Genomic DNA, 8,704 nt, shown 5'->3' on the forward strand with positions numbered 1-8,704 from the left:
TTTAATTAGTGCTAACGCTTTGTTTGCTGGCTAACATTGCTATTATTATAGTCACAGTTAATTGACTTTGAATAGCTTTATTTCAAAAGTAATTTTACAATTTCACAGCCATTTAGCTGTGTTAACTGTACATGCTGTAGGTCATAAGGCGTGCATGGATCATTTTTATAATCAGCCTCTTATCTTTTGTCCACCACAGACTTTGCCATGATAAATTGGTCAGTTGACAACCAGGAGCCGTACACCTTAACCTCAGAGGCCAGGACATCCAGGGGCAGTGTGAACACGCACTTGTTTAAGTGGGACGCAAGATGGACTATAGAGGGCCAGCCCCTTGCCAGACAACCAAGTGCTGTCCCTGTCCACGGCCAGTGTGAGAAGGACTCTCACTAAAGTCAACCCACACAAAGTTGCTGGACCAGACAATATACCTGGACGCGTGCTCGGAGCCCGTGCTGACCAGCTGACTGATGTCCTAGCGGGCATCTTTAACATCTCCCTGAGTCAAGCTGTTGTGCCACAGTGCTTTAAAACCACCACCATCATACCTGTCCCCAGACCTTCCCAAAGCCTAATTACACAATGATTGCCTGAGCCTATTCTTGTTAAATGATGAAAAACTCAAAGGCACGTTTGGGCAGTGGATCTGTGTGAAATCAGCAGCTTGCAAAACTAAATCAAAATGTGTGCTATTGATTCTAAAAATAGAAATCACAATAAAGTTCAACATTTACTAAAACCGCCATTCAGTCATCTGAGAATCTTTACTCATGAAATTATAACGGTTAGATGAATGTATATGCAGTGATTTACTGATCAATGATAAAAGGGGAGATTTATGCAATAACGAAGACTGTCATGAAAAGTATTTGGCATCTGATCTCCTGTAACCTGCGGAGCTAAGCTGTTTTACCAGCTCTGCTCTCTGATTTTTCTTTTTTCTTTTATGAAAAAACACAAGTTGTCAAAGTTATTTGTTTGCAAATGTATTTCAGAAATATCGACATACTTTTTTTTAATCAGCAGAAACTTTCTGTCAGTAGTGCAAAAACCTGCACTGATCTGACCTCATTTCTTCCTCATCCTGATTCCTGACCTGGGAAGGGAGAGAAATATTTGTTTTTGTTTGTCTTCTTGTTTTATTTAATTCCTTGTGGGATTTGGATCCAACACGTAAAGTATGCATATTATGCACACACACAAACACACATGCAGCTATTACCCATTTCTTGTATTCTTGAATAAAGACATTGATTTGACACATTTAATTAGCAGCCAATTGTTTTTAATTGTTCAATTATTAAGAAAAAAGAGAAGGTGGGTGGGATGTAAAGGGAGAGAGGAGAGAAAACCCCAACAATCCCCTCCGAGCAAGCACTAGGCGACAGTGGATAGGAAAAACTCCCTTTAAAATTAAAGGAAGAAACCTATGACAGAACCAGGCTCTAGAGGGGGCAGTCAACTGTCGGGACTGGTTGGGGGGTGACTGTGAAGAGAGGGGAGGGAGATGGGAGAGGTGTTAGTAGTTAAGGGGGGGGGGGGGGAATTAAGCTGGAATAGAGGTGGGGGAAGAAGAGGTGACATTGGCAGTAGTGAGAGAAGGAGTGTTCTTCCTCGAGAAGAAGCAGAAGCGTTTTTTCTTTTTCTGCTTTTTCTCAAGGATGAGGATCAGCTCCTCGATTGTTTCGGTGTTTTGCTTCTGCAGCTTGTTGCATTTTTTCACCACTTCTTCTTTTTCGCCTTGTTTTTCTTCCAACCTTTCTGTCAGCACTTTAGATGTTACCTCCTGTTTTTGTAGTTTTTCATTTTCTCCTTCCAGCTCAGATGCTTTGAACTTCAGTTTGTTGTAAAGTTCTTGCAGGTTTTGGTTGTTCTTCTCAAACTCCTGGAGAAGAAGTTTTTCTTCTCTCTGCTTACTGACCAGCTGTTCTCTTTCTTGAAGCAGGTCTTGATATTTGTGCAGTGTCTCATTGAACTTTACCTGCAGCATCCTGTCATTTCCCTCCATGAGCTGGAGTTGGCACTCCATGTCTCCCTGCTTTCTGTCCAGCTGCTCTTTCTCTTGAAGGGTTGCTTTATTTTGTCGCAGAGCTTCATCGAGCTTTCCTTGCAAGCTTTCATTTTGTTGCTTGATGCTCTGAAGATTGGAATCCATTTCTTTTTGTTTGCTTTCTTGTTCCCTTTTCTCTTGGAGGAGCTTCTCATTTGCTTGCTCTGTGCGATCAAGCCTTTTTTTGTCAACATTGTACTTTAGCTCCATGTCTCGGAGGTTGCTGTGCAGCCCTCTCTTCTTCATGCCATCTTCTTTCTTCTCTTGGAGGAGTTTTCTATTTTGTCGAAGAGCTTCATCAAGCTTTCCTTGCAAGCTTTCATTGTGTTGCTTGATGCTCTGAAGCTTGGAATGCATTTCTTTCTCTTTTAACTCCTGTTGCCTTTTTTCTTGGAGAAGCTTTTCATTTTCTAGCAGTGTGCGATCAAGCTTTTTTTTGTATACACTGTACATTAGCTCCATTTCTTGGAGATTGCTGTACAGCCCTCTCTTCTTCGTGCCGTCTTGTTTTTTCTCTTGGACAAGTTTTTTATTTTGTTGCAGGGCTTCATCAAGCTTTCCTTGGAGCTCCTGGTTCTTTTTGTCCATGTCATGGAGATCTTGTTGTTTCTCCTCAATAATAGCTTCCTTTTCTTGAAGCTGGTATGACAACTTTTTTAGCTGAGCGCTCTTTTGCTCATTTTCCTCCATCAAGAACTTAATCTTCTCGGTGTTTCTGAGCGCTTCATCCTCCATTTCTTCCAAACGCTTTTCCTCTAGTTCGACTTGGTCACACCAAGGAAGAGAGGAAAGGGAAGAGTCTAGTGGCTCATCCCAGGGAAGAGTGTAGGGGTCAACTTCTTGTCCCTTTGGATTTGTTTGAGACATCTTGGGTCTGGATACAGTTAGAATTGCAAAGGATCCAAATATTTCAAAAGGCTTTTCTGGCGAACGGTTCAATGCTGCACACATCAATGCTGCGAGAAACGGACTAAAAGTCGTTGCTCTTCACCGCTATTTATAGATTTTTGGATCAAAGGATCAAAGGATCAGAATGGTGGTAAGATTCTACATGTGTGTGACGTCATAATTCTGTAAGGCAATGAGGTTGTCACGTGATATTTTTGGAGGAGGGCATTTTTCAATTTGGACAAATTATCAATAAAGTTTCAATCTCTGTTATTTTTCCCCAAAAAACGTGTTGTCGCAATAATGTTTTCTACTGTAATTTGTGCCAACAGATGGCGCAGTTTAAAGTTGGCTGTTACTCTGCCCAGGCTGCTACCATAGAAGAAGAATGTAGACCAATAGTACTTTAACGATGTCCGCTGATCGTTTCCGTGTAAATCTTAGCATTGCTTTAGCCGTCAAGCTAAAGGTTTAGCTTCATACTGCCATATTTTCAGAGTAACAAAATATTTAAACGGTCTCAGATCATGGTGAGTATTTGAAAAAAATGTTTATTTAATGAGAAGCCTGTGATGTGGAAAGGTTAGCAAGCGTAATTTTGCCTATTGTGTTATACACGGGTGCTTACATCCGAGTATTGTTGATCTTTTCTAAGGTCCATGGGTTTATCCAACGAGCAGCTAAGTCACCGTTATATCTGTAATTTTGTGGGCAACGTCTTAATGCAAAAAAAAAAATCCCAAAGCAACGAAGCAAAGACTAAAAAACCACACAATGCGTTTTTAAGCTCTCTCTGCGTTCACTGCCTCTGCAAGTGTCAAACTTCCTCGCTTTAGCTGATGCTAACCAACATTACCGCTTACGGTTCGTATATAACACAACTATCAGCCCTTCACTTTTGGTGCCGACAACATTTTGAGCATTTTCGACAGTTTGTGAAATGGTCGTCATTGGCATTACATGCCAGTAGTGTTTGCTAACTGACTTTACCGGTGATTATATTTATTATTGTTATTATTATTATAATTATTATGTATTATGATTAGTTTCCCCACCGGAAGAATGCGACGTTCTTGCCAGAACATTCCCAAATAATTGACCACGTTTATTAACAGATTAATTTTATCCACAGTTTTAGGGTGAGCTAGAATAGATATATGGTTTCAGTAATACGAATAAGGGCGCAACAACATAGAGACAATGACGATCACTCTCATAATTTCATTACGTTAGTGCACCCATCGCTCCGCATCCTTAACGCTACATTGATGTCAAGAGTCTCTGACACAGCTGTGCTCTGCAGCACAGACACCCTGCTTATCTGTGATTCGGCCAGACTGGTGTTGAACTCCAAAGACATGCGCGGGGTTAGGTTAGTTGGCTGTTGGTGTGAGTGGTTGTCTGAGTCTCTCTAATAACCCTCCAACAGACTGGCGACCTGTCCAGGGTGTACTTTTGCCCTATGACAGCTGGAATACAACCTGAATAAAATAAGTAGGAGAAAATGAATGATGTTTATGAACTGTAGTTAATGTAGTCAGACAATAAGTTACCGAGCAACAGGCCACAAGTCTTGGTGCAGAATCATACTAAGATTTAAAAAATAAAATGTTGGCACTGGTGTTTGAAACAGTATACTGTCAGTAAGACTGGAGCAACTGCACACATCTGGAAACTAATAACTAGAGATGTTAAGTAACATTTTGTTACTGCATCCATTTAGCCAGGTATAATTAGCATGTCTACATACATGTCATTTCTAATGTGGTCCTATGTGGTATGTTGTAGGACAGTGAAGTGTCTGACACTGACCATGTACCAGTGCCTGAGAACACTGGTATGGAGGGGGAGAACGCACCTCTTTACTGTATTTGTCAGAAACCAAACATCAACTGCTTCATGATGTAAGTATATATCAGTTTTATATTTGCAGTAGGGGTGGGCGCTAGCTTCAGCAATGTTATCAGAGATTTTCTTTTTTAAAAATGAAGATCTTCTATTTCGAGAAAACTACCAATAAGGATATATGCACAGATATAGAAAACAATACTGTAACATTTTATTGATGCTTGCAGTTTGGAGGCAGCAGTATTTCCAAGTGTAACTAAATTCCAGGCATTTTCCATCCTTCTTTTCATATCAGCTTTTTTCTAATTGTCAGTGTGAACCAAGGTGTCAGCAGCAGCATTATAGTGCAAAAGTAGTGACCCAGCATAGATCAAATGTAAGCACAAAAGTAGCCAAGGTAGTGTTTTTCCTGGAAATTTTAAGTGAAAGGATAAAGTAACTGCTTACCACTTTAGTTTAACAATGACTAATGAAATGTAACCGTGTAACTCATCAGCAGTCTGCACAGTATGGTCACATATTAAAACTGAAGAATATGTTGTACTTGTTGTAGTGTTTCATCATGGGTCCAGTTTTTACCCAGGTGCTTAAAGCCCTTCTTTACCCTCATGTAACGCCAACAGTAATTTCCAACCACTATTTCCTGTTCCTGTCAGTCAAACAAACAGACGACAAACATCTTCTATAAACAGGAATAATGTCATTTTATCGGATTAGAAAACATCTAATCTAGCGTTGATATTACACTGCTGTTTAGTGTCTGGCTAATCTCAGTGTCACCAAAATATCTGCCCTACATGTCAAACAATGAGAGAACTTGAAACGGTAACATCACCTAGCAGCTTATTTTAATTAGTGCTAACGCTTTGTTTGCTGGCTAACATTGCTATTATTATAGTCACAGTTAATTGACTTTGAATAGCTTTATTTCAAAAGTAATTTTACAATTTCACAGCCATTTAGCTGTGTTAACTGTACATGCTGTAGGTCATAAGGCGTGCATGGATCATTTTTATAATCAGCCTCTTATCTTTTGTCCACCACAGACTTTGCCATGATAAATTGGTCAGTTGACAACCAGGAGCCGTACACCTTAACCTCAGAGGCCAGGACATCCAGGGGCAGTGTGAACACGCACTTGTTTAAGTGGGACGCAAGATGGACTATAGAGGGCCAGCCCCTTGCCAGACAACCAAGTGCTGTCCCTGTCCACGGCCAGTGTGAGAAGGACTCTCACTAAAGTCAACCCACACAAAGTTGCTGGACCAGACAATATACCTGGACGCGTGCTCGGAGCCCGTGCTGACCAGCTGACTGATGTCCTAGCGGGCATCTTTAACATCTCCCTGAGTCAAGCTGTTGTGCCACAGTGCTTTAAAACCACCACCATCATACCTGTCCCCAGACCTTCCCAAAGCCTAATTACACAATGATTGCCTGAGCCTATTCTTGTTAAATGATGAAAAACTCAAAGGCACGTTTGGGCAGTGGATCTGTGTGAAATCAGCAGCTTGCAAAACTAAATCAAAATGTGTGCTATTGATTCTAAAAATAGAAATCACAATAAAGTTCAACATTTACTAAAACCGCCATTCAGTCATCTGAGAATCTTTACTCATGAAATTATAACGGTTAGATGAATGTATATGCAGTGATTTACTGATCAATGATAAAAGGGGAGATTTATGCAATAACGAAGACTGTCATGAAAAGTATTTGGCATCTGATCTCCTGTAACCTGCGGAGCTAAGCTGTTTTACCAGCTCTGCTCTCTGATTTTTCTTTTTTCTTTTATGAAAAAACACAAGTTGTCAAAGTTATTTGTTTGCAAATGTATTTCAGAAATATCGACATACTTTTTTTTAATCAGCAGAAACTTTATGTCAGTAGTGCAAAAACCTGCACTGATCTGACCTCATTTCTTCCTCATCCTGATTCCTGACCTGGGAAGGGAGAGAAATATTTGTTTTTGTTTGTCTTCTTGTTTTATTTAATTCCTTGTGGGATTTGGATCCAACACGTAAAGTATGCATATTATGCACACACACAAACACACATGCAGCTATTACCCATTTCTTGTATTCTTGAATAAAGACATTGATTTGACACATTTAATTAGCAGCCAATTGTTTTTAATTGTTCAATTATTAAGAAAAAAGAGAAGGTGGGTGGGATGTAAAGGGAGAGAGGAGAGAAAACCCCAACAATCCCCTCCGAGCAAGCACTAGGCGACAGTGGATAGGAAAAACTCCCTTTAAAATTAAAGGAAGAAACCTATGACAGAACCAGGCTCTAGAGGGGGCAGTCAACTGTCGGGACTGGTTGGGGGGTGACTGTGAAGAGGGGGGAGGGAGATGGGAGAGGTGTTAGTAGTTAAGGGGGGGGGGGGGGGGGGAATTAAGCTGGAATAGAGGTGGGGGAAGAAGAGGTGACATTGGCAGTAGTGAGAGAAGGAGTGTTCTTCCTCGAGAAGAAGCAGAAGCGTTTTTTCTTTTTCTGCTTTTTCTCAAGGATGAGGATCAGCTCCTCGATTGTTTCGGTGTTTTGCTTCTGCAGCTTGTTGCATTTTTTCACCACTTCTTCTTTTTCGCCTTGTTTTTCTTCCAACCTTTCTGTCAGCACTTTAGATGTTACCTCCTGTTTTTGTAGTTTTTCATTTTCTCCTTCCAGCTCAGATGCTTTGAACTTCAGTTTGTTGTAAAGTTCTTGCAGGTTTTGGTTGTTCTTCTCAAACTCCTGGAGAAGAAGTTTTTCTTCTCTCTGCTTACTGACCAGCTGTTCTCTTTCTTGAAGCAGGTCTTGATATTTGTGCAGTGTCTCATTGAACTTTACCTGCAGCATCCTGTCGTTTCCCTCCATGAGCTGGAGTTGGCACTCCATGTCTCCCTGCTTTCTGTCCAGCTGCTCTTTCTCTTGAAGGATTGCTTTATTTTGTCGCAGAGCTTCATCGAGCTTTCCTTGCAAGCTTTCATTTTGTTGCTTGATGCTCTGAAGATTGGAATCCATTTCTTTTTGTTTGCTTTCTTGTTCCCTTTTCTCTTGGAGGAGCTTCTCATTTGCTTGCTCTGTGCGATCAAGCCTTTTTTTGTCAACATTGTACTTTAGCTCCATGTCTCGGAGGTTGCTGTGCAGCCCTCTCTTCTTCATGCCATCTTCTTTCTTCTCTTGGAGGAGTTTTCTATTTTGTCGAAGAGCTTCATCAAGCTTTCCTTGCAAGCTTTCATTGTGTTGCTTGATGCTCTGAAGCTTGGAATGCATTTCTTTCTCTTTTAACTCCTGTTGCCTTTTTTCTTGGAGAAGCTTTTCATTTTCTAGCAGTGTGCGATCAAGCTTTTTTTTGTATACACTGTACATTAGCTCCATTTCTTGGAGATTGCTGTACAGCCCTCTCTTCTTCGTGCCGTCTTGTTTTTTCTCTTGGACAAGTTTTTTATTTTGTTGCAGGGCTTCATCAAGCTTTCCTTGGAGCTCCTGGTTCTTTTTGTCCATGTCATGGAGATCTTGTTGTTTCTCCTCAATAATAGCTTCCTTTTCTTGAAGCTGGTATGACAACTTTTTTAGCTGAGCGCTCTTTTGCTCATTTTCCTCCATCAAGAACTTAATCTTCTCGGTCTTTCTGAGCGCTTCATCCTCCATTTCTTCCAAACGCTTTTCCTCTAGTTCGACTTGGTCACACCAAGGAAGAGAGGAAAGGGAAGAGTCTAGTGGCTCATCCCAGGGAAGAGTGTAGGGGTCAACTTCTTGTCCCTTTGGATTTGTTTGAGACATCTTGGGTCTGGATACAGTTAGAATTGCAAAGGATCCAAATATTTCAAAAGGCTTTTCTGGCGAACGGTTCAATGCTGCACACATCAATGCTGCGAGAAACGGACTAAAAGTCGTTGCTCTTCACCGCTATTTATAGATTTTTGGATCAAA

General features: G+C 40.8%; 1 long non-coding RNA gene across 1 annotated transcript; it reads left to right on the forward strand.

Moving 5' to 3' along the window:
• The first annotated feature begins 4,661 nt into the window (after positions 1-4,661).
• LOC146715332 (uncharacterized) lies at positions 4,662-6,577 on the forward strand. The gene is made up of 2 exons (XR_014918951.1): positions 4,662-4,842; positions 5,833-6,577. It is a non-coding gene; the product is annotated as an uncharacterized LOC146715332 (long non-coding RNA).
• The last annotated feature ends 2,127 nt before the right edge of the window (positions 6,578-8,704 follow it).

This window comes from Copadichromis virginalis, linkage group LG3, assembly GCF_057382275.1.
Source record: "Copadichromis virginalis isolate Kocher_CV1m ecotype Utaka linkage group LG3, C_Virginalis_male_GT1.1, whole genome shotgun sequence".
Classification (NCBI taxonomy): Eukaryota; Metazoa; Chordata; class Actinopteri; order Cichliformes; family Cichlidae; genus Copadichromis; species Copadichromis virginalis.